Source organism: Leopardus geoffroyi, chromosome C2 (assembly GCF_018350155.1).
Source record: "Leopardus geoffroyi isolate Oge1 chromosome C2, O.geoffroyi_Oge1_pat1.0, whole genome shotgun sequence".
Taxonomy (NCBI): Eukaryota; Metazoa; Chordata; class Mammalia; order Carnivora; family Felidae; genus Leopardus; species Leopardus geoffroyi.
The window spans coordinates 43,551,541-43,579,532 of NC_059333.1; the positions used below are offsets into that span (position 1 = coordinate 43,551,541).

A 27,992-nucleotide genomic window follows, 5' to 3' on the forward strand; every position below is an offset into this window, starting at 1 on the left:
ATACACAAATTTATATTTGAGCATAGTAATACTTAACCTAATCACCATACCACTTCTATCTTAATCAGCTTCATGGTGACTGACAACACTTCAGATCCAAGAAAAATCTCTATATCACTTTCCTTATATCTTTGAAAGGGAAGTTGACTGTATCTAAAAGTCTTGGTATATCGTGGGTAGCGTTTCCAACAGAAACAGAAAATGCTTCAAGCTGCAGGGAGAATTTGGACAGGGAATCTTTTTTTTATTCCCTTAAAATAAGTTTGAGCTATTACATTATATTTTATTTTCTCAGCCTTATTGAGGTATGATTGACAAATAAAAAATGTGTATACTTGGTAGAATCTTTTAAGTTAGAGAATTACAAATACATTAATTTGTCAAAGTTTTCCTCTCAGATAGCTATATAGCCGGCACAATTTCTCAGTCATGTGAGGTACCCATTTTCTTGCTTTCTTTATGTTTCGAGTGTTCTGGAATATGCATTAATGTAGTACACCAAAACTGTACCTAACAACTGCAGGATGTACCGCAGTGTTACCTCACGTTACTCTTAAATTTGTCTGTATAAAGCTTGAGTGTTACTTTCCTGAAAAGTAGTAACTCTTTATATTGCCAACAGTCAATTGGCCAACAGCCAATACACTTTTATTTGTATAAAATCATTCAAAAAGATTTCATTAAATTTTCATAAGCTTAAGATGTCATTTTGACTTACATAATTTTCATTTTAAAATTGTGACATATCTCAACTAAAATTCTTTGTTTTTATACTTGCAAATATGTAAGCAGGAAAATAATGTTTTAAATATACACATACAAATGAATTTGGGGTTGATACAGTTGAATATTTACCATTAAAATTTTATATAAATTTATTCAAACACAATTTATTTTCAAATATTTATATTATTATTAAATTAACCCAAGTGTGAAAAACCTAAGTACATAATTAGAAATTTGGTTAATTAATTTTGATATATATTTTCAGTCAACAGTATTTGCTGGACTCCCAATATAGTCCAGGAATTGTTCTGAGTATTGGTATGAATATAACCAGCCTTTTCTTTTCAGGTCACCCTTTTTTTACTGTAAATTTTACTGTGGTTCTTAATTCACTCTTTTGCTAACAAAGTATTGCTTTAGTCATTGTGACACATAAAACAGATGTGGAAAAATCAATGGGGTCCTAAAAGCAAACAGTGCCTCTCCATTTAGCTACCATAGCTACCTGAAACATCCCTATAGCACAAGATGAAAAGATCACGAAGGAAGTCAGTCTTAAATATACTTTGGTTTTCCTTAGAACACAAAGAAAAGAAACAGAAGGCTTGAAAACCCATGATTACTTTTCATGTCACTGCTCCCCAATTTAGATGTATTGTTTTCTGATAGTCTAAAATGAAATAATCATAGTTATTTCAAATTGTATTTAAAAAAAAATATTCCCCAATATATTGTATGTCTTTGGAAAGGAGAACCAGTATTGTGAAAACATTAGTGGTACACTCTATTTAATGCTTTACCTGCTAACCATGTAGCAGATGAACATTTTCAGAATTTTAATATTTAAATTCTATATTTGGACATCATTACAGTGAATCTAACAACACATCTCATTTGTACTAGTAGAACTTTAATAAATGGGCCCACTAAGGAGATCTTACCTTTACTACAGTAAACAAGCAGTATTAACTACCAAGGACCAATAACAATTCTGAGTGTTTTGAGGAGATTTTAAAAGTGACCTTACTTCTTAACAGAAACCAGAGCTCCTCTAGGTTTCTGAGCCAATGTTTGGGTTCCAGATTCTCTCATTTTTATTTCATTGGTCTAATTCTGAAATCTGTATATTTAATAAACATCACCATCAGTTCTGTTTCAGGTGTTCTTTGGAGGAAACAGAACACAACAGTCTTAATCATTATTTCCTTCCTATACAAAGATTTTATATAGGAAATCATTGGTCTACACATAGAGGAGAAGATGGATTTGATTAAAATATATTTTACAAATAGTTGTTTTCTTTTTTAAAAAAATTTTAATGTTTATTTTACTTTTGAGAGAGAGAGAGCACAAGCAGGGAAAGGCAGAGAGAGAGACACAGAATCTGAAGCAAGCTCCAAGTTCCGAGCTGTCAGCACAGAGCCCTTGACATGGGGCTCAACCCATGAACTGTGACATCATGACCTGAGTTGAAGTCAGATGCTTAACCTATTGAGCCATCCAGGTGCCCCTACAAATGGTTGTGTTCTGAGGGAGATATAGTGGTAAGTTTTGTGGAAAATCCCGACTTCTTCATCTTTTTCAACATCTACCTAAATTTGTAGAGAACACTTCTAATCTCATCAAAAAACCTATTTGTTCACAGATTACAAACCATTTATCTTGTACTGAGCCTCACCCGGTTTAGCTCTACAGAAAGCATTTGTGTTATGCTTTTAAAGCTTGATCACCTGAGAAAATAATGTAGTCTTGCCATAAATGTTGATGTAAATCACATATTATGCATATTCAAAGCAAGTAGGTACAGAAAGGGAAAATATGGGATGATTTGTGGTCAAAGAAAATATCATGCAAATGTTTACCTTACAGAAAGAAAGAAAGAAAGAAGAAAGAAAGAGAAAGAAAGAAAGAGAAAGAAAGAAAGAAGAAAGAGAAAGAAAGAAGAAAGAAAGAAAAGAAAGAGAAAGAAAGAAAGAAAGAAAGAAGAAAGAAGGAAAGAAAAGAAAGAGAAAGAAAGAAAGAAAAAAAGAAAGAAGAAAGAAAGAAAGAAAAAGAAAGAAGAAAGAAAAAGAAAGAAAGAAAGAAAGAAAGAAAGAAAGAAAGAAAGAAAGAAAGAAAGAAAGAAAGAAAGAGTGAGCAAAGCCCTTAAGCCTATTAGGAACAAAGTTTCAGTTTTGTTCACATTATAAAATCTCGTAGCATAAAGTAGTCATAGCTGGTAATTTATTCTCATTTGCATTCACTTGTGTCAACGTGGAAGTTCAAATTCTAAGCATTTACTACAAATTTATTTTAAAAATCCTGCTCATGAAACCCTGTAACATTACAGCTTCACTTCCGTTTATAATGACATTGCTCCCAGCTGAATCTGTAGACATACTAACTGATCACATATCTATAATCTCAGACTTGTCAAAAACTAAATTACACTATTAGGAGGTACTCGTATACAAGAGGTCATATTTATAAGTACACTTAAAAATGTTTTGAAAACCAATACATGAAAACTTAAACAGATAGAAACAATACATATAAATTAATTATGATTATTTAACTTAGCAAATATTCAGAATGGGATTGTGTAAAAGCATACACTATCTTAAAGCAATGGTTCTCAAATGTAGATCGTGTCCAAATCACCTGAACAGCTTGTTAAAACACATCCTGGGTCCCACCTGCACTCTCTAATTTCTTATGTCTTGGGTGGGCCTTAAGTACTTGCATTTCTAGAAAGTTCCCAGATAAAGCCGATGCTGCTTTTATTAACTCCTTTGAGAGCCATTGCTTCAAATTGTGATTCCATCTTCAAAACTTTATTTTTATACACAACTTTACCTAGAATATTAACAATGGGAATTTGTGGACAATCTAGCACAGCATTCTAGATGTACCCTGTAGTGATTACCTTATAGAGATTAGGGAACTGAGGCACAAGAGTATCAAGTGACTGAGTGCGTAACTCCTGGCACTTTACACTGAAAATGAAGATGTGCGGGAAGATTCATGACTTCACGTGTTTGTAACAGCGGCAAGATTTAGTAGAAGACATGAGATTCTGTGAGAAAAAAAAAATAATTCAACGTACCAGAGTGACCACAGATGATTAGCAAATGCATCCTAAATTCACACAAAAAATATCACTGGAAACCAACTTCAGTTCTAGCTTCTACGTGTTAAGGAGATTGGAAGCAGTCATCTCCATCTTTACTAAATAAAAGCTGAACAAACTCAGGCTTTGACAATCTTTCTCCACCCATTAGAGAACTGAAGTCGATGCAAACCACTGCCTAGGACTCTGGAGAGACAGACACAGACCAAAAAAAAAAAAAAAAAAAAAAAAAAAATCAGAGCTGAGATCAGCTGCTGTGGACCAACAGCCACTGAAGTCATATACTGACAGGAATACTTTAGTTATGAGGATTGTGGACTAACAAGAAAGTGAGAAATTTCTAGAGACCCCAGTCTGTCTTAGGGAGCCCTCACACTCTCATGAGTTTACTTACAGGAACCCCACCAGGTTTTCAAGGTAAAGAGCCAAGAAAAATCAGAGGCACAAAGATGGAAACAGTAACCTTTGTGAAATACAGTCAGTATGTTTTCCTTAACAAAGGCCTACTCTTTATTGTAAAAGATTTTATAAGAGCCTTCTCTCACATAGACTGAGAACAATTATTCTGCCTATCATACTAACAATACCAGTTGCTGGAGAAAATTAGCTCAGTGTTGGCGGGAATGCAAAATGGCCCAGCCACTTTGGAATACAGTATGTAATTTTTTACAAAAGTAAAGAAAGTCTTATCATAAGTCTTGTAATTATATTCCCAGGTATTGACTTAAATAATTTGAAAACTTATATTCACACAACACCTGTACATGAATGTGTACGGAATCTTTATTCTTAAACACCATAATTAAAAGCAACAAGAATATTCATCAACAGGAGAATGAAGAAATATAGTGTGATATATCTATTCTACAGCATATTATTCAATGATGAAAAATATGAACTACCAAGCCATGAAGACACAGATGTACCTAAATACATATTTCAAAATTTAAAAGCCAGTCTTAAAAGTCTGTGTACTGTATGATTCCCATCATATCACATTCTGAAAAGGCAAAACTATCGAGACACTAAAAATTTATGGTCGCTGGAGGCTCTGGAGAAGGGAAGGAGGGTGACTACGTGAAGCACAGGGGATTTCTAGGTGATGGAACTTTATTATACGATACTGGGATGGTGGATACATGATATGCATATATCAAAACCCATAGAACTTTACAAGATATGCCCTACTATGTGTAAATTTGTTAAAAGTCATTTAAGAGATGGGAGATCACCGGATGGAGTGCAGAATGTGACAAAACAAGCCAACTGTATCACAAATGCATGAAACACTTTCACTAAAGGGGATGGACGGAAAGATGCAGCCTTAGAGAAACTTTGGAAATGAGTCCACACGGTGAGATTAAAGGCAAAGGATGGCAGATAAGCATTGTACTATGGTTGAAAACACGGTTTATTGGATCCGCAGGTTAATTCTGATACTGCTGTGTGTACATACTGGAAATGAGCAACTGAGTAATGGATGGTAGGTTGTGAGCCAGGTTTCTCACAGTTTGCAGATAAGGAAGGGGAGGAGGCTAGAACGATTCATAGGTAATGAATTATAGGTGGAGACAGTATAAACTTACAGCTTAATAGATACATATATACATATTTGAATATAAATTATAGTTCCGTGTATATACATATGGAGTAGTGTATATTTTCTTGCTACTTAAGCTAAAAGAGCTTGGAAATATCAACACTCCAGTCGCAGTGTGGACACCAATGCACATATCTTGGTTTTGAGTACAATTATCTAAAAAACAAAACAAAACAAAACAAAAAAGGAGTCATAGCTTCTTGGAGAAACGTCTGATTTTAGAAATATAGAATGGACATATGGAGCATAAACTATACAAAATGAACTTGGAGCATCTTGCGTTGCCAGAAATAACAGAAACGTTCAAAAATAATAATAATAAAATACCTACATGCATGGGATTATATCCAGGAGCCAATTGGAACTCCCAATTGCCAAAACTGGAACAATTTAAACAATAAAGTACTCTTGGGTTATAACCCAAAGTGTAAGAATTTCATATGATATAAATAAATACTTTTTGTAAACAAATAACTGGAAAACATGATCCTCTCTTATAGGATAATTCCATGTAATTTATGTGAATACTTCACCCTCTTTAAGTGTGAGCTGTGTGTGGTGACTCTTTTTTCAAAGAGTACAATATGGAGACATGGGAGGAAAAGGTGACTTTGCAGTAGAGTGGAGAAACCTGGCAAACACTATCCCAACCAAGTAATCAAGGTCAACATCAACAATGATAACTCATACTGATAGTATGTAATGTACCCTTGATACGATGTGAAAAAGTGACATGTTAACAGCTATAGTCTTCTCCCCAATAAATCATAACCTCAGTTTGATTATGAGAAAAACATCGAAGAAATTTCAATAGAGGGAATCCTGCAAAGTCCTATAAAATCACATGCAGAAATAAATTCTGAGAAACTCACAGGCATGAAAAACCCACGGAAACATAACAGGTAAATGTAATGTTGTAGTCCGGAACAGAAAAAAGACTTTAGATAAAAACTAAGGAAATCTGAGTAAAGTATGTAGCAGTACTGTATCAATATTGGTTACTAAATGCAACAAACATACCATCCTAATGTAGGATAGTGATTACAGGGAAACTCAGTGAAGGAATATATGTGAGTTCTTTGTACCATTTTCTGATTTTGTCTGTAATTTTGAAACAACTTAAAAATAAAGTCTAGGGGAGCCTGGGTAGCTCAGCGGGTTACGTGTACAACTTCCATTCAGGTCATGATTTCAAGGTTTGTGAGTTCAAGCCCCACATCAGGCTCTGTGCTGACAGCTCAGAGCCTGGAGCCTGCTTCAAATTCTCAAATTCGGTGTGTTCCTGTCTCTCTGCCCCCGCCCGCTTGCACTCTGTCTCTCTGTCTCTCAGAAATAAACATTAAAAAAATGTTTTTAAACAAAGTCTATTAAAAAACATTTGAAGCCTTTATTAAACAGTTACATTACATAAAAGATGCATTTCCATATCTGAAAAGTCTTATTATTCATGTGATTGTTACATCAAAATCAAAATCTTACCCTTTCCCTAAACACCTGCCGTAAATGATAGCAAAATCTACACCCAGATTCTTTAATGCATCTTTAAATTCTGCTGTGTGCGGGAATGAATGGTTAATGGCTTTGCATTGTGTGTCTCTGAGTTTTAAAATCTTTTTCTCCTTCATACCCGAGTCCTCTAACCCTTTTAGAAGCTAAATTTTGTCGTTCTAATGTGACTGTAATTGCTGTATGCTACTCTACTCAGTATCCTACAGTATCGCCTCAGGGAAAGAAAGAGATAAGTGCCCTATTGAGTTTAAATAGATTTATTCTGCAGATATGCCAAACTACATTTTATTAAAAAAAAAAAAAAACTGTAAAATGAATCTGAATGTGTTTCAATTGCTCCATTTTTCTGATGGTGAGACTTTTGAGTGTGATTTTGTGTGTGTGTGTGTGTGTGTGTGTGTGTGTTATATGAAATATCGAGAAAAACAAATAACCTTTTGGTAAGAACTATACGCATCTGTCTCTGATTGTACTGAAAAGTTTATTTAATTAAGCAGCAGCTCTGCAATGCTTTCCCAGGAATAAATTGTGATATCCACAAGAGAAACAGCTATATGACGATCTGTAGCACCTTCTTGTCTAAAGAAATAAACCACACATTTTAACAGTACATGGGTTGCGATCATTCAAATTTTATAATACATTTTTTTTTGGGGGAGTCTAGAATTTATTTGGTCCAGAATTTCCCAAAACATCAAGATGATTTATTCCTGATATTTTGAGCTTGTGCTAGGGATTTTATTTCATAAGAGAGACCAAAACTCTATAGTCAGAGGCATTATTTAGGCAGTAAATACAAGGGAAGAGTCTTACTATCTAATATAATACATTATTTTAATTTTACCCATAAAGCAGATATATTTTCTTTGAATAGTTGAAAATAGTATGAACAAAGACTTAGAATCAATTGAATATATCATTTTCTTTCTTTTTTTTTTAATTGGCTAAGATTTTTGGAAAAATCTAATTCGAAGCTTTCAAATTTAATTCCAGGGTGCTTACATTGAATAGGATCTTTGAAATGTATAAATAGCAAACTGTTCAGGTGAGAAGGAATGGAGGAAATGGAGAAGAAAAGCCCTTTATTCTTGTTTCTGACCACTCCATCTCCTCCATCACAGGATCTGTGTTAAAATCAGAGCATGGACTTGAAATTAATGATAGATCTGGTGACTTCATTTATCAATATGCTTGTAAGGGGATCCTTTTGAAGAAAAAGGAACGTCTGAAGGGAGGAAGAAATTCTAAGCTGTTGAGGGACTTATTGGCGGTCTTATGGTGGATGGCAGAAGTAAGCTTGATAAATATCCAGAAATACTCGGAGTGAATAGAAACCTTGAGTCCATGGCTGCTTCTCTTTCCACTACGCCACACATCTTCAATCATAATTATGAATATGAAGGAAAAAACTAAAAACTTATTTAAAATATATGACCTCACTTAAAGGAACTGAATTGCATAGATACGTTTGGGAAAGTAAGTCTTCAATTCAAAACCTCAAACTGTTCGATTACTTTATGTTAAACTTCCCAAACCTCAACTAATATCACAATGCCTTTGTTACTTTACCAAATCTCTGTATCAGACCCACCTATTCGGTTATTCAACATTGTTCTTACATTAATAACTTACATCAAAGACTTTTTACAGTTCAATAAATTTATTTTAAAAGAAACATGTATTCAATACCAATTGTCATTAACAGAAGTTAACTGTCAAAATAAAACTCATTGAAATCAAGAAAATTCTCTCTAGAAACTATTATCTGTCAAAAGCTGCCCTTGCTTTGTTAAAAGCAAGATCAATATAGTCATCATTCAAGATTTTTTAAAGCAGCTTTGAACCAAGCTGAAATTTCATTTTGGATGATTGGAATAGAAGATTAGACAGTGATCTTTCTAAGGTATAACGTGCTAATTTTCTTTCCCAATCTTCGGTTTTTCCACTTTTTTCAACTCCTCTAATACTCTAGCCACACGCTGTTCCCTGAAAACATGTATCTTCACTGTACCTTCTTCCAGGTTTGAGGAAGAATGTCATTTCCTTCTCTCTGAAGCTGCTTCTTTTTCTTCTTTTCTTCTTCTTCTTCTTCTTTTTCTTCTTCTTCTTCTTTCAACATTCATTTATTTTTGAGAGATAGAGACAGAGCACAAACAGAGGAAGGGCAAACAGAGAGAGTCAGAATCCAAAGCAGGCTCCAGGCCCTGAGCTGTCAGCACAGAGCCTGACGCGGGGCTCAGACTCACGAACTGCGAGATCATGACCTGAGCCAAAATCGGATGCTTAACCAACTGAGACACTCAGGTGCCCCTGAAGCTTCTTCTTTACTCCAGACAGAGAACAAAATTGCAATTGGATTGTGGCATTGACTTAGTTTTATAAAATTTATTTTTTCCTTAGTTTAAAGCAATTTATATTTAATATGAAAAACAGAAAAAAACCCTAATAATATGATTTTTTAAAAAATTATCTCAGTGTGTTTGGGTGACTCAGTTGTTAAGCATCTGAGTCTAGTATTTGGTTCAGGTCATGATCTCGCCGTTCGTAGGTTCAAGCCCCACATCAGGCTCTGCACTAACAGTGCATATCCTGCTTGAGATTCTGTCTCATGTCCACGCTGTCAGGGCAGAACCTTTTGAGATTCTCTCTCTCCCCCTCTCTCTCTCTGCTCCTTCCCCACTCTCCTCCTCCTCTCTCTCAAAATAAATAAATAAACTTAAAAAAATATATCCTATACAAATATTGTTTCAATTTTGTAATGCAGCACCTCGGTATATGTACAAAAATGTTCACATGTGTCTTTTACATACTATGAGCCTATGTACATTAGCATTTATCCTAAAACATGCAGTGAACATTTTGCTATATCAGTTTTGTTCTTATTTATTTTTTCGATGAATGAATGAATGCATAAATAAATACATAAGAAAATTTATGATCCTGGACTTTGATACCTTTCAGAATTAAGAGCAATCATTGATCCAGGGACAAGGCAATTTAGCCACTCTGTCAATAACTACTTCTATTGCTATGATCAGAGCTGTTAAACTTTTGTTACCTCAGACGGTAATCTTGAGGTCCTGAAGGAAATGAGTTGGCCAATAAAGGTTCTTGGTGGCAAGCAATAGAAAGCAGTACTGATAATTAAGCAGAAACTTAATTTTAACTGGAAGGATAGCAAGAATCTCTGAGAAGTCACGGATAACTGGAGTGGTCTAGAAAAATGGACCAGGACTAATGAAAACTTGTTAGCAAGAATTGTAGTTAAGATCACACAACTGAAATTTTGTGTTCAGGATCCACTCCAACCACTGTCACTATCACTGGATTCTTGCTACCCCTGGACTCTCTCAGTGCTGCCTCTGTGAATAATTGCTCTATTTTGACAGTATCTTTGTGTTAGCTCCAGAGAATTTTATGTCACAGGAGAGAACGTATGATTGGCCAAGCTTGCATGCCCATACTCAAAAACTAGGAAAACAGAATGTAGTGTATTCATGTAATGGGATACTACTCAGCAATGAAAAGAAAGGGAAAAGAAAAAAGAGAAGAAAAAAAATAGGGGGAAACAAGGAAGAAATACTAACATACAAGAAACATAGATGAAACTCAAAAATATTATATTAGGTAAAAGAAGCCAGACACAAGACAATAAGTACTATATGGTATATTTTTATATGAAATTCAAGAACAGGTAAAACTAATCTGTTAGTACTAGAAATCAAAGCAATGGTTTCGTATGAGAGGCGGATATTGACTGGAGGGGGTCATAAAGAAACTGTGGCGTTGTGGATATAGTCTATATTTGGTTGCAGTGGTGGTTATAAATACTGGTAGTTACTAGGAACAACAACAAAACTTGATGTGTGTTCAGTTTTTTATTCAGTTGTTTTCCACACTTTGCATTATTATTTTTTCCTGATATGACATATTTACCAATACCAAGAGGGTTGAAATGGAGACTTATTGCAAAGCATTACTAAATCCTTTAATTTCCAAAGACCTTGACATAGTTCTTTTGATCCCTTTTATTTTTTTATTTTTTTTTTTTAATTTTTTTTTCAACGTTTATTCATTTTTGGGACAGAGAGAGACAGAGCATGAATGGGGGAGGGGCAGAGAGAGAGGGAGACACAGAATCGGAAACAGGCTCCAGGCTCCGAGCCATCAGCCCAGAGCCCGATGCGGGGCTCGAACTCACGGACCGCGAGATCGTGACCTGGCTGAAGTCGGACGCTTAACCGACTGCGCCACCCAGGCGCCCCATCTTTTGATCCCTTTTAAATAATTATACACAATTATTCATCTCCATAGTGTAGAAGAAGTGAGGGATGTGGATGCTGCCTCAGACTATCTGGGTCAGAACTCAAGCTCTGCTACTGACCAACAAGGCAATGTGCCTGAGTGTCTTAACTTTTTTATAGTCCAGGCTCTTTACACAAAAGAGGCAATAATAATAGTACCTACCTTTTATAATAAAGTTAATACCTGAAATGCGGTTAGCTGCTCTATGTGTATTAGCTATTATTATTTGAAACTCATCAGTCAATTTCTAAAATGTCTTTGACCCTTTTTATATTGCCATCTGATTTGACCATAAAAATGGAAAGAAAATGAATGAATTTATGAGGGGTAAGTCATGGTAAATCTCTTCCAAATGAGGAGCCCAAGGTAAAAACTGATTTTAGAAGAACAGCCAGTTTGACCTTGGCCTGAATTTCCTTTCAGAATCACTTCTCAATGGGTGCTGCTGGGAAGAACTATCCAGGAAATATTGACTGGTGTTTTGGAGAGATTTTGTAGTTGAATGTACTTTAGCAGGGCAGAGAATGAAAGCTTGTCAGGGGGATTCCTGACACAAATTAGCAAGATCCTCAGAAGCGATAGCAACAATATTTACTTACTTGTTAAGTAAGAAGTGTATTTACTCATTAGCAGGCATTTTGATCAACATACATAATAAACACCTTATTGGAAATTGGACATTTGAGTTTTAAATATAAATAAGGAAGAATAAAGGCACTGACATTTCATTTTTGGTTGATGAGTAGAAGGAGATTTTCAACAAACAGCATTTTCTATAAATGCAATCCAAAAAAAAAAAAAACATTTAAAATTAAAGCTGTAGTTAAAAACCCTAGAGTAGCTGAAACGTCATTAAAACTTTCTTCCTTTCTTGAGTTATTTTAGTTCTTCTCATCAGTGATACACCATTTTTATTTTTACTTCCTATCTCCCATCTTCATGTATATATACTTCGTCACCTAGACACCTTATATATTTATAGTGTAGTCCATTGTATTCCTTTCCTTGGGGGAAATGTAATTCTGAGTGGTCCCTGACACCACAGAGAGATTTTATATAATATATGATGGCTTTTTTAATATTAGGTGTGTGACCTTGGACAACTTAACATCTCGGTATTCCAGCTTTTGTGTCTGTAAAATTGGGAATTTAATAGTATCTCCTCCTATTTATTGCCATGATTAAGTGAATTCATATATGCAAAGTGCTTACGACAGTGCCTAGCACATAGTAAACATTATAAAGGTGTTAGCCATGTCATCAGTCATCATTGTTTGCACTACAAGCAATAAGTATTATTATTATTATAAAAATTCCCATGAGTATTTATGTTTTATGGGAGACTCTCATGGAAGGGAACGTACAGGATCCCATGGATAGCATCAGGACTTGAACACAACATTTGGTAGGCATTGACCTGGCACAGAATCCCTCAACTCATATCACCTAGTCCATCCATTCACGAAGCCAGACCTTTACATAATAAATGTGTTCTTTATTCTGCATACAATGGATAGGATAAAAGAAGGTGATCTTTATAGCCCTGCATTGGTAAAGTCAGCTATCGCTATTTGTTGCTTCTTTCAGGTTATCTTAAAGAATATTTTAAAAATTCATATTTTAGACTTCTTTCAATCTTGTGTACTCAGAAGCCATAGGGAGGCTATAAGATTAAGTCAAAATGTTACTGTACAATATTTAAATTTCTTTTTGTTCTACTTTATCCTATTGTAGAGACTATACAAATAGTGGTAAATTTTGAGGCAAGTGAAGATTAATTTATATCCACTAGGAAAAGGGTATTCATGTGTTTTGAGCGTCTACTTTAGTTCACACATTGTGATAACAGCAAAAGTATCATCCAAAGTAATCATCACTTTTGATCATCAGGTAAAAAATTTCAGGAGTCTGAATGTTTGGCATGTTTAATGGCCAAGGATAGGAGATGGCAATTAATGTAAGAATCATGGCTTACCCTGTATTCAGGACCAGTGATGTTTTAAGACCAGCCATTGAAAACCCAGAAGTAAAGTCTTTATTATGAGATAAATGGCCCATATTCTGTAGCATCTGACTTTTAATGTTGTAGCATCACAGATTGAAAATACACAAATGGACAAGCAAACACCAACTTACCTCTCATCCTCCCTTCCTATCTAATCCTATCATCCTAGTATGATTCTTCCCAGACACTATACCTTATAATACACCTGCCTCCAGTCTTTTCAAATTAAGTGTAGGGTTCTCAGATAAGACCATCTATTTACATTTCCAGATTTCAAAATATGAAAGTGCCTTCATGATCAGCAGATTCATTCTATTCACATCTCCAATTTTCCTAAGACTACTGACTATATCTTTCTCTTCCTATTCTGATCCAAAAGTTGCCACAGTGGATAGCCTGTGTTATAACAAGCCCCAATTTCATGTTTGACATTCGTTTGTTCACTCATACAGTCATTCATTCCTTTCATAAAGATTTATTGAAAGCCTACTCCATACTAGGTATTGTTCTAAGTATTAGAATGCAAGAACAGTCCGAGTTACTGGCATATAATAATGCATGCAAGAGAGAGGAGAGAGGAGAGAGAGAGGGAGAGAGAGAGAGAGAAAGAAAGAAAGAGAAAATACAAAGAAAGAAAGAAAGAGAAAGAGCAAGGAAAGAAAGAAAGAAAGAGAAAGGAAAGAAAGAAAGAAAGAGAAAGAAAGAAAGAAAGAAAGAGAAAGGGAGAGATGTTGTATTTGTTTTTGAGGGGCTGGAACAAACTTTTTAGGATTAGACATATGAGAGAATGTAGGGTGGTGTGAGATGGTAGAAGTAATTGGTAAAGAATCTTAGGGGTCAATTTCAGATTTGATAAAGCAAGAAATTTTGGAACCAATTGTCAAACTAGTTCGCAGGCATCTACTCTACAGGACAAAGATGCTCTAAGACAGATGATGTAGATATGATGACAGCATTCTAAAAATTAGAAGGTGGGGTCTTTGAGAGGTTATGAGGGCAGAGCCCTCAAAAAGGGAATTAGTGCTCTTATAAAAGAGGGCCCAGAGAGCTCCTGCTCCCCTTACTCCCTGTGAGGGTGCAGGAGTCTGCAATCTAGGACTCTCACGGAACCATACCGATACCCTGATCTTGGACTTATAGCCTCCAGAACTGTGAGAAATAAATTTGTATCATTTACAAGCTACCCAACTTGTGCTATCTTGTTATAGCGGCCTTGACAGACTAAGACATATGGTAAACTTTTTGTCCTCATATTTTTCTTTTTCCATTTAAACAGGGTACAGGTAAAAGTATGAGATATAGAATTAAAAAAAGAGCCATGTGAACACTTGATAATTTTTTTCCAAAAGTTTAGGCCCTCCGTATTAAAAGGCTATAACAGGGAGGGGGTTTGGGCACAGACGATATGTTGCAAAACACATTAAGGGAGAATAGTTTTGCTTTGTCTGGAGTGAGATTCTTAGCAGTAAAACGGCAATGAGTGTTCTGTGCATATTTACCAGTGTCGAAACTCCAGAGCAGAGTATGATGAATCTAGAGAGATGAAATCACGGGCCTCCTAAAAGTTTACTAGGCAGTAACCAAAGCAAAAATAAAATATATATGTATACAAAAATATTTGAGCCTCAAGCATACTCATTTACATTAGTATCAAAGATAATGTAAATTTTGTCTTATTTGATAGAAAACTCTAATTTCATAGCCTACATTGTGTGACTCTACAATATTAATATTTCTGTTTCTCAATTAGTTACTTCTTTCCTTTTCTCTCTCGTTTTCTTTTTTTCTCTTTTTGCCTTTCTCCCTTCCTACCTCTACCTTCCACTCTTTGTTTCTGTGAGGACTTTTGCAATGCTCTGAAATCAGTACCTCTAATACTGTTATTTTGGGAAATACTAATGTAGAACAAAAGCTTAACAAGGAGAAATTGTTCTTTTCCATTTGTTATAACAATAGTTATATTGTTTTATATCACAGTGCAAATTTTGTTTGAATGTCATTAGTATTTGAAAATAGTATTTGATCTAATTTCTGAGTCATAGTTTGGCCATTAACATTGAATCATTCTTTTTCTACTTAAGTCAATAATCCCACATTTCACTTTAGACAACATTGAAAGCCAGTTTTTATTTTCTGTTCTTAATAAAACATCCCTTTCTAGTTCAGGAATCTGAAAGCCTGCACAGCGCCAAACACCGAGAGCAATATTATAGCATAGAGGGTAATACTTCTTTTTTTCATCCTTTGGAAGGGAAGCCACACAAAAGCACAGTGGGAGAGCCCTTTTCTGCATACACAGAGTGCTGCAATCCTAGTAGCCTCCCATTTACAGTAACTGATGAACGACTGAAAAGAGGATCTTGCTGAGAGCACCTCCTTCGTGCTCACCTGATTGATTAACAGGAATGTGTTTGGTTTAATTGCTCAATAATAAAAGCAAAGTATGTCATTACACATTTTGCACTTTCTGATTAGTAATTTCCTCAAAAAAAAATCGGGAAATAAAGTTTTCTTTTTCTAAAGCATTGTCAATATGCTTCAAGCAGGTGAAATCTGAGCTTCAAGTAGGTGAAATCTGAACACCAAGAAGCATTTAAGCTAAAGGCGGATTACATTTATATTTCATATATTATATATATGAATGTATGTATGTGTAATTTTCTTCTATTGTCCATTTTAGAAATTGAAGACCTGTTTCATGTGGATTTACCTTCTCTCTCAAATACAAGGTTCATAAAGGCAGAGAATACACTGTGTGTTTTTAGCGTATTTGTAAAAGAAGTTAGTGTAATGGACCAGGCTCATAACCGTTTCTTCAAATAATCCGAATCTGTCTCTCTGTCCCTACCCTAAATCCTCAGTTTTCTGAGGATATTTTTTCCACCCGAGAAAGGACTGTAATTTTTTTTTTTTTTTTTTTTGTCCTTTGGTCTGATAACAGAAGGGGCCCTGATCCCCTGCTCCAGGCACTTGGGACTGCCATGTGACCATGTGGCAGCTGCCTTTCCTTCTGCCTGATGGCGTTCCACTATTCCGTGGGGAGGCAGAGACTGAAATGGTACTTACTTTTGGCTCTCAGACTCAGACATGCTTCTCCGGAGTCCTCCAATTGGAGAGCTACACAGCCCGTGGAATTTTCCACAACTTGAATTTAAACCGCTCTTCTCTAAACATGTAGAAGTCTGACTCCTTATTTACATAAAATTCTACATCAGTCTTTCCACATTCTAAGTCGAGTGACAGATTATTTATTTCCTTAGTGAAAGAGATAGAAAGGTATTTGGAAGAAATCAGGTCTAGTGATATAAATTCATGTTTTCTGTTTTGTGTTACCCAGTACTTTTCTTCTTCAATTTGATTTTTTAAATGATAAATTGTATGTCTCCCAAATCTGTTTTCTTCCTTTACCCTTTTGCTTTTAGTTTTATACACCTGCAAAATTATTAGCTTTGTGAAAAAGGAGAATTATAGTTTTAAATGTGTGCGATCTTTCATATTTTCATGTATTCATATTTAATTCTCTACTGAAGACGGATTCAAAAATGTGATACAAACACAAAAGTTCCCTTTACAAAATATTAGTATGTTTAGACAAAATCCTGTTATATTTTCATTTAAGATAACTTTCCGTGACATTAGATATTTCAGCAGGGTTTTGTGTTCATAATGCATTTGCTATCATTTTAAAACATAACCTTTAACAGTTAAAAATTATGATAGGGGCGCCTGGGTGGCTCAGTCAGTTAAGCGTCCGACTTTGTTTGGCTCAGGTCACGATCTCAGGGTCTGTGAGTTCGAGCCCCGCATCAGGCTCTGTGCTGACAGCTCAGAGCCTGGAGCCTGCTTTGGAGTCTGTGTCTCCCTCTCTCTCTGCCCCTCCCTTGCTCATGCTCTGCCTCTCTCTGTCTCAAAAGTAAATAAAAACATTAAAAAAATTTTTTAAAAATTATGATATAAATTCAAGTATAAATCCCCTGCTAATAATTGTGAAATAAAAACATATTATTGAAAATAAATCTTAATTCTGTGATCAAGGTAATCTCAGAAATATCAGTTTGCCATCAGCATGTTTTTATTAAAGCACACTAAGTCAGTAGTGCAGAACAGATTCCCTGGCCTAAAGAATTAATCTAAATGGGCAGAAGCTGCTACAGGTGATCGAGAGGAACAAAAAGAAGCAAGAGCACAGTAAAGCCCCTGGCACAAAAGGAATGTAAAATGTTGTAATCGCTGATCCTTAGGTGCAGAGTCTTGTTATCTACAGAAACATAGAGATCAAAATTTGCTACTAGTGAGCGGGAAGTTTACTGCAGTGTCAGCAAAGCATGCCACAGTTGCCAGAGGAAATGGGGTATGAGCAAAAGATTATGGTTAATTACTCTTGCTAATGAGAGGATGTCTATGTTGTAACGTATTTCATATTTCATAGGGGACCGACTTGAATCTCTGGTACCGACATTCTTGTCTACATTGTTGTTGCCTCTTACACCTGCCTGGATAGAGGTAAGAAGATGGGTTTGTGTGGGAGGAAGGAGGTCAAGAGACAGACTCTCCAGAGTGAATCTCCCCATTTGGAACTAATTGTGAAACTTACATTTTGCATGTAAATTAAAAACAGGTGGAAATCTAATTATTTTTCTTACAAAGATTCTCCCTTGCACAATCCTTGTGATTCTTTCTCAAATCAGTAATTTAAAATACTATTATACAGGTACAATGAGACTTCATTCTAGGAAGAAGACTAGAAGCTATGAGTTTGGAGAAATATATATATTTCAAAATACTCCTTTATACAGGGTCATAATAAAATATTAAAATGCTATGAATTTATAATCAAGTCAGGTACCAAAGAAAATCACTGAGGAAAATACTTCTGTTTGGCTTAAAATATAAGGCACGAAATATTGGTATTTAACTCTGTTATTTTATTTTTATTTTTGTTTTTTTAAATGTTTACTTTTGAGACAGAGGGACAGAGCATGGGTGAGGGAGGGGCAGAAAGAGAGGAAGACACAGAATCTGAAACAGGCTCCAGGCTCTGAGCTGTCAGCACAGAACCTGACATGGGGCTCGAACCCACAAATTGTGAGATCATGAGCTGATCTGAAGTCAGACTCTTAACTGACTGGGCTACCAGATACCCCTAACTCTATTATTTTAGGTACTAACATAATTACTATCTATTCGATTAAGACATCCAATTGATCTTGTCTTTTTATGATTTGTGTATCAACAGAACTGACTGGTTAACCCAATCCACCAAATAATTCTTTCTTAATATTCTATGCTATTTTATCTCGTATAAGTATTATCTTTGTCTATTGATATTAATATCACTAATCTTTTGGGGGGTGACTACTGTATTGGGAAACACGCTTTCCAGAAATGTTCTCTAATTCTTAGAGTAGTCTTGCAATGTAAGATATATTAGCATTCGCATTTTTCAGTTGAAAAAATGTGATGAGGGTTGCCTGGGTGGCTCAGTCGGTTGAGCGTCCGACTTCGGCTCAGGTCTTAATCTCACGGTCCGTGAGTTCGAGCCCCGTGTCCAGCTCTGTGCTGACAGCTCAGAGCCTGGAGCCTGTTTCAGATTCTGTGTCTCCCTCTCTCTGACCCTCCCCTGTTCATGCTCTGTCTCTCTCTGTCTCAAAAATAAATAAACATTAAAAACAATTTTTAAAGAAAAATGTGATGAAAATAGTTTGCAGGTAAAGATAGTTCAATTAAGTTTCTCAATATTGCATATTACAGTTTCTAAATGGTAAAGAGAAGATAGAAACCCACCTGTGTCAGATTCTAAAAATCTTATTTTTTCTTTACACCAGACTGCATTAGTTATTGAACTTCATGGTTTTAATTCTTGACTAAACAAGATGACAATGTCTTTCACCTCTTCAAATTTTTTTAAAAAGTTGAAAAAGATACTAATCAGTTAATTTTATACCTTGACACCATTTTCCATCCAGAAATATCTGAATAAAATTTTGTTGGAAGAATCGAGGAAGGCTTCAATGGAGCCTAGAACCAGCAAAAGGTGTCATGGCTATAAATATGTGAATGATATGCATTATACTTTCATGGTCTAGACTCAAAGATATTTGAATTCACTAGTACAGTCTTAATCTAGTGTTGTAGATATTTGGATTTGAAAATCATTAATTATAAGTTAGTGCCCTACATTGGTAATAGCAAGATAGCTGATTTATGGAAAGAAGGGTAAGACAAGTTAAGGACTGGAGTTACACGTTTAGCAAAAAAGAGCCTGCATGAAGAATCCAGCTAAATATCAAGCAAGGTTCAGCCCAATTTGTGAAATTTTTAGTATGTTTGCCAATTCAATCATGGGTATCCTTGAAAACATTAGGCACATTCATAATTTTCTAACCATAATATTCCAATGTCCAATTCCAATGGGGTTCATTAGAACCCCACTTCCCACTTAGGAGCTTTGATGGCTTATATACTTAAAGTCACCAAAATGAACTCCAAATTGGAATTGGCTCTAAGTAGACATATAATAAGATTAACAAAAGGCAGTTATTTAAGAATTCTCACTGGTACATTCTAAATGGTTCACAAGGTTTTAAATGTGCTTGCAACCAGAACTCATACAGACTGAACCCTTTGGTAGAAATTAAATACCACTATCCATCCAAAATTTCTTGCATTTTGAGGTCTAAAATTACCATTCACAGCCAATTCTATAGCTTATTTGAGAGACAATTTCCAATTTGTTACTGGGTGTTGAAAGAGTAACAACTGTTCACTGCCACAGAAATATATCAGATAATTTTGAGAACTTTTAGCTATCATGTCTCAGGTAATGTTGGAGACATTCCATAGAGAGAGCAGTGTAGCAATGTTCACAGATCAAGTGGAGTTGATAGATCCAGAACCATGATCAGGAAAGTCTCATTATGAATTCATGCACACCTGGTTTCTTCACTGCCTGCAGAGTCCTATGATAGAGCCCTTGAGGGATCTCCCTTTCCCCATCACAGTACGGTCTAAACCTTATGTTTCCCTTTCAGCGAAGCCCATTATGCTGTTTGGCCCACAATTAGTGTTCTAGAACTTAGGGTTGAATGGCGGTTTTGGAAATTGGTTGCAAAATACTTGAGAGACAGTATAAAACCCTAGTGGGGAAGGAGAAGAAACAGTTCACACTAGGTGAAGCTGGGAGCAAGTCATTTAACAGACACAGGTGGAATTAGGCTACCACACAGAGAATACCACTTGGACGTTTGCAGACCTTGTGCTATAGCCAATGGCCTTAGAGTATAATGAGACAGAGAAATTCTAGCTAACTAGATGACAAACTCCACTGCTGTTTAAGTTACTCAGTTATGGATGTCTCCTTGGGAATTTACAGAAAGATTCAAGGTAATTCGTGTAGAAATCCTTGAAAAAAAATTTTTTTTTGCCTGCTGAGAAGAGATGCTGAGAACAGATTGGAAATCATCAGAGATACCTTAATCAGATCCCTAGAATTAGTATCCTGAGTTCATGAAATGAGCTTGCATAGGTATGATCAGGCTGTGCGAAGTAAAACCTCAAATCAAGTAAAACCACTAATGTGGTAAGAGACTCTGCTTTTTTGCTGGTACCAACAGGAAAGAAATCTCCTTAAGATGGCTCTAGATAATATTCTTATTACTCAGAGGCCTGCACTTCTCTGGAATTTCTGGACTCCTGCCAGTAGCCACAGGGAGCTAAACATGGGTATTGTTTAGAATTTAGAGTTGTTTTTGTTTTTGCTTTTCATGTGTTTCTTCAGTTTCAGAAGCAACTGTAGAAAATACAATTGAAGTTTGCCATAGCAAACAGGCTATCAATTTGGACTGCCAGTTTCTTCTGATCAACATACACACTTTACAAATGTATGGCTGTAAGCAGGAAAATATTTTAAGCAAGATATGTCATGTTCCTTAATACCCTCTGAGTAGAGGTTTCACTGAATACATAACACAATTATGCATTTTTTTCTCTCCAACCTTGCAAAATTTTTCTTTTCATCTACTTGACTTGGTGACCCTAAGACAACAGCTGCATTTGCCTATGGCCAGACAGAGAATGATATTGATACATAAGATACAATATCTATTAGATAAATTTTTCAGCGAAAATTTCTAAATGAACTCTAGAGTGGGTAACATTTTGGCCCTGGTAGCTAATTTCGACATAATTATGATTATGTCCTCATTACCAAGTGGCAAGGACAGTCTTATAACTTTTGACTGATCAGGTGCTAAGACTTCTTCCTGGAAACAGGAAAAAGACAGGGCCTGTGAGACAAATATTGATGTTTTGTCTGTCTATACGTAAGAATTATGAACAAATAGAGCACCCAATCAAGGAAGGAAGGATATGTTAAAACAGGTAATACAAGACAAATGAAGTTTATAGCAAATGGGAAGGGCACCTAATATTTGTTTTGTAATTCCAGGGAAAGATGCAGTAATTGTATTCCCATAAGGGTATCTCAGAGCAAGAGAATAATACTCAGCTATCTAAGATCCAGTATTAACTAATGGCAAATATGGGAAAAGTCATCTGACCTGTTTCATACAAAGAATGAAAATTGACTTATGCTGATTTATGGGTTCTGCCTAAAAATTTGATCTGGATTATCTGGGGAGAAAAGATAACAATGCATACATAAGATTCAACCAGTTAGAAGTAACATCGGGTGCATGATTTGTGGACTATATTTACTCCATTGTTTATTTTAAAATATATCTTGAGAGGCGCCTGGGTGGCTCAGTTGGTTGAGCATCCGACTTTGGCTCTGGTCATGAGCTCACGGTTTGTGGGTTCGAGCCCCGTGTCGGGCTCTGGGCTGACAGGTCAGAGCCTGGAGCCTGCTTCGGATTCTGTGTCTCCCTCTCTCTCTGCCCCTCACCTGCTCACGCTCTGTCTCTCTTTCTCTCTCAAAAATAAATAAACATTAAAATACATCTTGAGATGATTATTACACTTGAATTATGCTGCTTAGCTTCTGCACATAGTATTAATTTGAAATGAGATGACAAATAAAGGCAGCTGCCACAATGTGATAGGAAGCCAATTGCTACCACCCTTCCAGAAGGTCAGCACTTGACTTGCCTCATTGAATATACTAAAATGTGAATGGAGATTAAGTACCTTTAAGAAAACTGGCATGGCAACAGGGTAACCTCAGGAGAAGGGGATACAGGTTTATATGGCAGTCACACATCACAAATAACTCTATTTTGAGGTGCAGATGTGGCATTTATGACAACCCATCCTGAGCTGTTTTCAGAGTTAGACTCTGCCCAGTGGAGAGTTTAATGGGCTACACAGTTCTTCCGCCTCATGCCAAAACACCCCATGGTAACAACATGTGGTGACTTCATGACAACTGGACATGTTAGGCAGGATGCGATATGGGAATTTTAGTTGACTTATGATTCTGGGATTTAATGGACCCTCTATTTGAGGAGAATGGCATCAGCAGTCATTTGGGAATGATGAATAATTTGTGAGTTGGCTAGTCATGTTATTAAACTGATGAAACACCAAACTCATTAAAAGGACAGTATGGGTTCTGGTATATTTAAAGATCTATAGTCAGTAAGGTTAATGACCTAGGATAAGGTGGTATGTATTAGGGGACGCTATAAATAACATCAACTATGATGATGCCCCAGAGGAGTAAGGCATGATTGTCACTCCCTAATATCTCAGATTCCAAAGATGAAAAAAGAAACTCCTTCTCCTATGATTCAACTGGGACTGGGCACATAAAGAATCAACGCCATTTTGTTCTTATGTGGGGAGAAATGGGTAATGTCATATAATATCTGGGAAACTATATCTGTAAAAGCTTATATTATGATATCCTGGACATGCACATACCCATAAACCAGATAGAATCTGCAATTTTACTGACTAGTGGCTTCGGATAGCTATCCTAGTCACTGAAAGCATGGGAACAGGTAATTTCTACTGGGAATGAACAGAACATGATAGTGTAACTTTTAAATCTCTAATGTCACGGCAGTATGATGTAATGAAGAATTTGCATATCCATTAATAGAATTAAATGGAACAAAATCTATTTATATGGTACCCTCTATACACCCCCCCCCCCCCACCAAATGAGAAAATATTAGGCAGACTGATTTGAAATCCACCAATGATATACAAATTATTGGCCAGGAAAAAAATATAAAAAGTGAAATTGGCCTCAAGAAATTGATAATATCACTACTATCTTTCTCAGTGCTAAGGTGTGAAAGATCGATCTAGGGTTCTACTTCCTTATAAATACACTGCGATGTTTACTAGTGGAAGGACAAGGGTGGTATTCTCTACTGAGAAAGTAATGGCTTTTTATTAGGATCTGCCTGTATGCCTAGGTTGCTACTTGTATACACTTGAGACTTTATGGATTCTTTTGGAGAATAGATGCCTGGAGAATAGGAGGCAGGAATGTAAACATCTTTTATATGCAAAGCTGAGGAGCCCCAAAAGCAAATGACTTCTTTGGGAATGTTTCCACACACATTGTTTACACCTTGTTCATTAATCCTCAACCACAATGCATAGTAAAGTGGGAGTGGTGATTTTTCCTTTTCTGAATCCATGTCTGAAAGATCTGGGTTATTTCACATGGAATGTATTTAATCCAATCAATAGAATCTTTATCTTTGCTGATGGCTAAAAATGATGATTTTTATGAGTCTTTGATAATCAGTCTTCTGTGTTATCACATCATGAATTTAAATATCTTTATATATTGAATAATCTCACTTTTTTTCCCAGTGGAGACCTATGTTCAGAGCTGCAGACTCATAAATTTGTTTAATTGATATATCCACTTAAATCTCTCACTTATCTCAAAATTGTATCATTTGATTGGTATCTCCTCAATCCATGTCAAATCAGATAGTTTCTCTTTTTTCCCATTTTATGATGATTCAGCCTCTCATTTATTTTTCCCTTGCCATTACCCAGAGAACATAAAATCCCATAGAATCTCCATTAAATTATTTTTATCATGTCTATTTTTTTAATAGTTTCCTATACCATAAGTGCAAATATGAGTTTCTTTCACATAGATGATCACAGATCACCAAGTTGGGCTTTTCTGAGTTTTCATTTGTCCCTATGTCTATACATTGTAATAAACATCATTGGAAAATGTAAAAGGTGTTTAACAATTTGGTAACTATGGCTGACCTGAAATAGCAGCCACCATATCTCTGCGATTGAAGTGGCATCATTAATCTTAGGTGAAGGTAATAGATAAAGAGTGTAAAAATTCAAGATGAGAAAAGCCAGTATGAGAACAAGAGCTTTAAACTTTTTATCTCAGTCCTCGCCATACTCAATCCTACTAAATACTATTATTATCACTATTTTGTAGATCATGAGACTGAGGCACCTAAAGATCAATGGTACCAGAATTCAAAATCATAGCAAAGGCTACTGCAGGGCATGACGATGAATGGAAGATGGAAAGAACAAGAGAAAGGGAGGCAGAGAGACTCAAGAGTCTAAAGTAGGAAATTGAGTAACAGAGAAGCAACAAATGGAAATATATGGAACAACAGTTTACAAGACAATGGGCATCAGAGAATGACCCCTGAAGATGGGAAACAAATGAGGTGAATCCTGTGATTGTCCTGGCTAATAACTGCCTGGAGAGAAAATAGGTTACAGTACAGGGAGGGGAAACTCAGGCGGAGCACAATGGACTCCCTAATTTGAGGAAGTGATGGTCTAGGAAGACAAAGACAACTAGAATTTGCAGCATAGAATACAAGATAGGCGAGAGATACATTGCTAGAGAACTCCAGTGTATTCTCCTGTAGATCATTTTTTGGTGCCTTATTGAAGAAATCTTTGCCTAACTGAGGTCACAAAGATCTCTCCTATGTTTTCTTAAGGAAATTAACTAGTTTTAAATTTTACAATTAAGTCTGTAATCCATTTTAAATTAAGTAATTGTGTGTGGTGGAAGGTATAGATTGAAGTTTGTCTCACATATGAATATCAACTGTTCTAGTACCAGTTGGTAAAAGATTACACTTTGTCTACTGAGTTCCTTTTTCATCTTTGTCAAAATCTGTTGTCCATACGTATGTGAGTATATTTCTGGACTCTGTTCTGTTACACTGATCTATTTGTCTATCTTTAAACTACACCGTCTTTTTTTTTTAACATTTACTGAGATATTTTGACAAATAAAACCGTAAGATATTTAAAGTGATTTATTTTATTTTTTTAATTTTTTTTTTCAACGTTTATTTATTTTTGGGACAGAGAGAGACAGAGCATGAACGGGGGAGGGGCAGAGAGAGAGGGAGACACAGAATCAGAAACAGGCTCCAGGCTCCGAGCCATCAGCCCAGAGCCTGACGCGGGGCTCGAACTCACGGACCGTGAGATCGTGACCTGGCTGAAGTCGGACACTTAACTGACTGCGCCACCCAGGCGCCCCTAAAGTGATTTATTTAATGTGATTATTTTTTATGCAGATAAATTGTGAGAGGATTTCCCACATTGAATTATTTAACCCGTCCATCAACTGACATATTTATCTTGAATGTGAGCACAAATGTGATATATCACTGCTGTGATAAATTATAGTTTGAAAGGAATTTTTGCCAATATAATTAAGGTTACTAATCAATTGGCTTTAGGTTAATCAAAGGTAGATTATTAGGGTAGTTTTTACCTAATCACATGGTCTACAGGTAGGAGAAAGAGCAAGTCTAAGTTTGAAAGCAACAGAAATACTCTCTTGCTGACCTTGAAGGAACAGATGCTATATTATAGAGAAGGTCACATGGCAAGAATAGTGGGTACCCACTGGGACCCCAAACCAATCCTTGTTTATATCCAAACAGAAAACAGGGGCCTCAGTCGTACATCTGTAAGGAATTGAATTATACCAACCCTCTAAAAGAGCGTGGAAGAGGATCTTGAACTTCAGATGAAACAGAAGCCCAGATGACACCTCAATTTCAACCATATGAGACCCTAAGCACAGAACTCAGCCATGACATGCCAGACTCCTGACCCATGGAAACTGTGGGATAATAAATTTGTATGATTTTGAGCTGTTAAGATTGTGGTAATTTTTATGTAGCAATAGAAAACTAATATCTATATCTATATCTATATCTATATCTATATCTATATCTATCTATATATGAATGATGGGTAAAGTAAAATAGTTATAACTTGTGATCATAGGGCCCATCAGAAGGTAATATCACATGCTAAGTGTCCCCTTGGACTGTCCCAGGTATAAAAAAACTAAATTCTCAAAATGTTCAAAATATGATTTTTATATAAATACTTACTATATGACTAAATTCTACTAAACCTGTTAAGCATGGAATCAGAATGGCAAAAACCTTGGTTCAAAAAAGATATAAATAAAGAGCAAAGGATGACAGAATAAGATTGCTCACTGACATACAAAACTGGTCTGTATCCTCAAAGAGAATTAAATCGTAACCTTTGGAAATAACTTCGCCAGATGAGGAATCATTTTCACATGATTGATTGTCTACAAATTAACCACTAGAGTTTGGTTTCCAATCAATAGCAAATACAAGTCAAACAAAATTAGGTTCTTCTAGACAATTAACTCTGAGGTGATTTTGTTAGGTGATGTTCTAGCATGATTTTGAAGGGAAATGCAATCATTTTCCCCCTTTATTCCCAAGTTTTGCATTTTTTTTTAAATTAATAGGTATTATTGAATGTGGGATAAGGTGATGACTGAGGGCCTACTTATTAACAACTTATGGATCTGACCATTGAAGTGATTTCAGAATAGTGCAGGCTGGATGAAGTCTAGGAGTATTCAGACCTGCAATAATCAATAAAAGCCACCATATTAAATAAATGTATTTGTAATACTTAAATATAAATGTCACTAAAATAAAAATTCTTCTGAAATTAGTTTATCTGTTTATATTATATGCGTATGTATTAGAAAAATAACAAGGAACAATTTCTTTTTTTTTTTTTTTAATGCTTGTTTATTTATTTTTGAGAGAGAGACAGAGCACTTGCAGGGGAGGGGCAGAGGGAGAGAGAGGGAGACACAGAATCCGAAGCAGGCTCCAGGTTCCGAGCTGTCAGGACAGAGCCCGATGTGGCCCAGGAACCTTGAGATCATGACCTGAGCGGAAGTCCAATGCTTAACCAACTGAGCCACCCAGGAGCTCCGATGAACATTTCTCTTTAAACTCTTAACTAGTTGAATGAGAATTTATGCAAAAGGTTTTTTTTCCCCCCAAACTATTTGCCTTAGCATTACAATGAGAACTTTTGGTCCCTTTAGGATTTTAAGATTTCTGCCAATTAACTCATTATTCCTTCCTGGGACGGTCTCATTTTTATCTCATTTCTTTCAATGTCTTGGTTATCTCAGCCTGCTCCATTTAATATAATCTAAGGTTAAGTCCAGCAATTCAGCAACGATTCTCTGGTCAAGTTGCCAACAATCAATTAATTGCTAAACCCCACCAAAAGAGAAAAGAAACAAAACAAAACACTTCTTAACCTACTTTTCCTTTTTACTATCATACTATGTTGTACTTACCTCCAAGAGGATGCAAAAACACTTGCAGGTTTCCTGGAGAATATTTCTTGGAAGGAAGGAAATATTCATTACTTTTTGTCGTTATCTCAATCTACCACAAAACTGTTACCTTAGTTGGCGTTTATTCAATGAATATAGGTAATTTTAA

General features: G+C 35.8%; 1 long non-coding RNA gene across 1 annotated transcript; it reads left to right on the plus strand.

The window, feature by feature from the left end:
• Positions 1 to 2,189: 2,189 nt before the first annotated feature.
• LOC123576080 lies at positions 2,190 to 26,352 on the plus strand. The gene is made up of 4 exons (XR_006701157.1): positions 2,190 to 2,270; positions 17,684 to 17,757; positions 24,647 to 24,887; positions 26,133 to 26,352. It is a non-coding gene; the product is annotated as an uncharacterized LOC123576080 (long non-coding RNA).
• Positions 26,353 to 27,992: the final 1,640 nt, after the last annotated feature.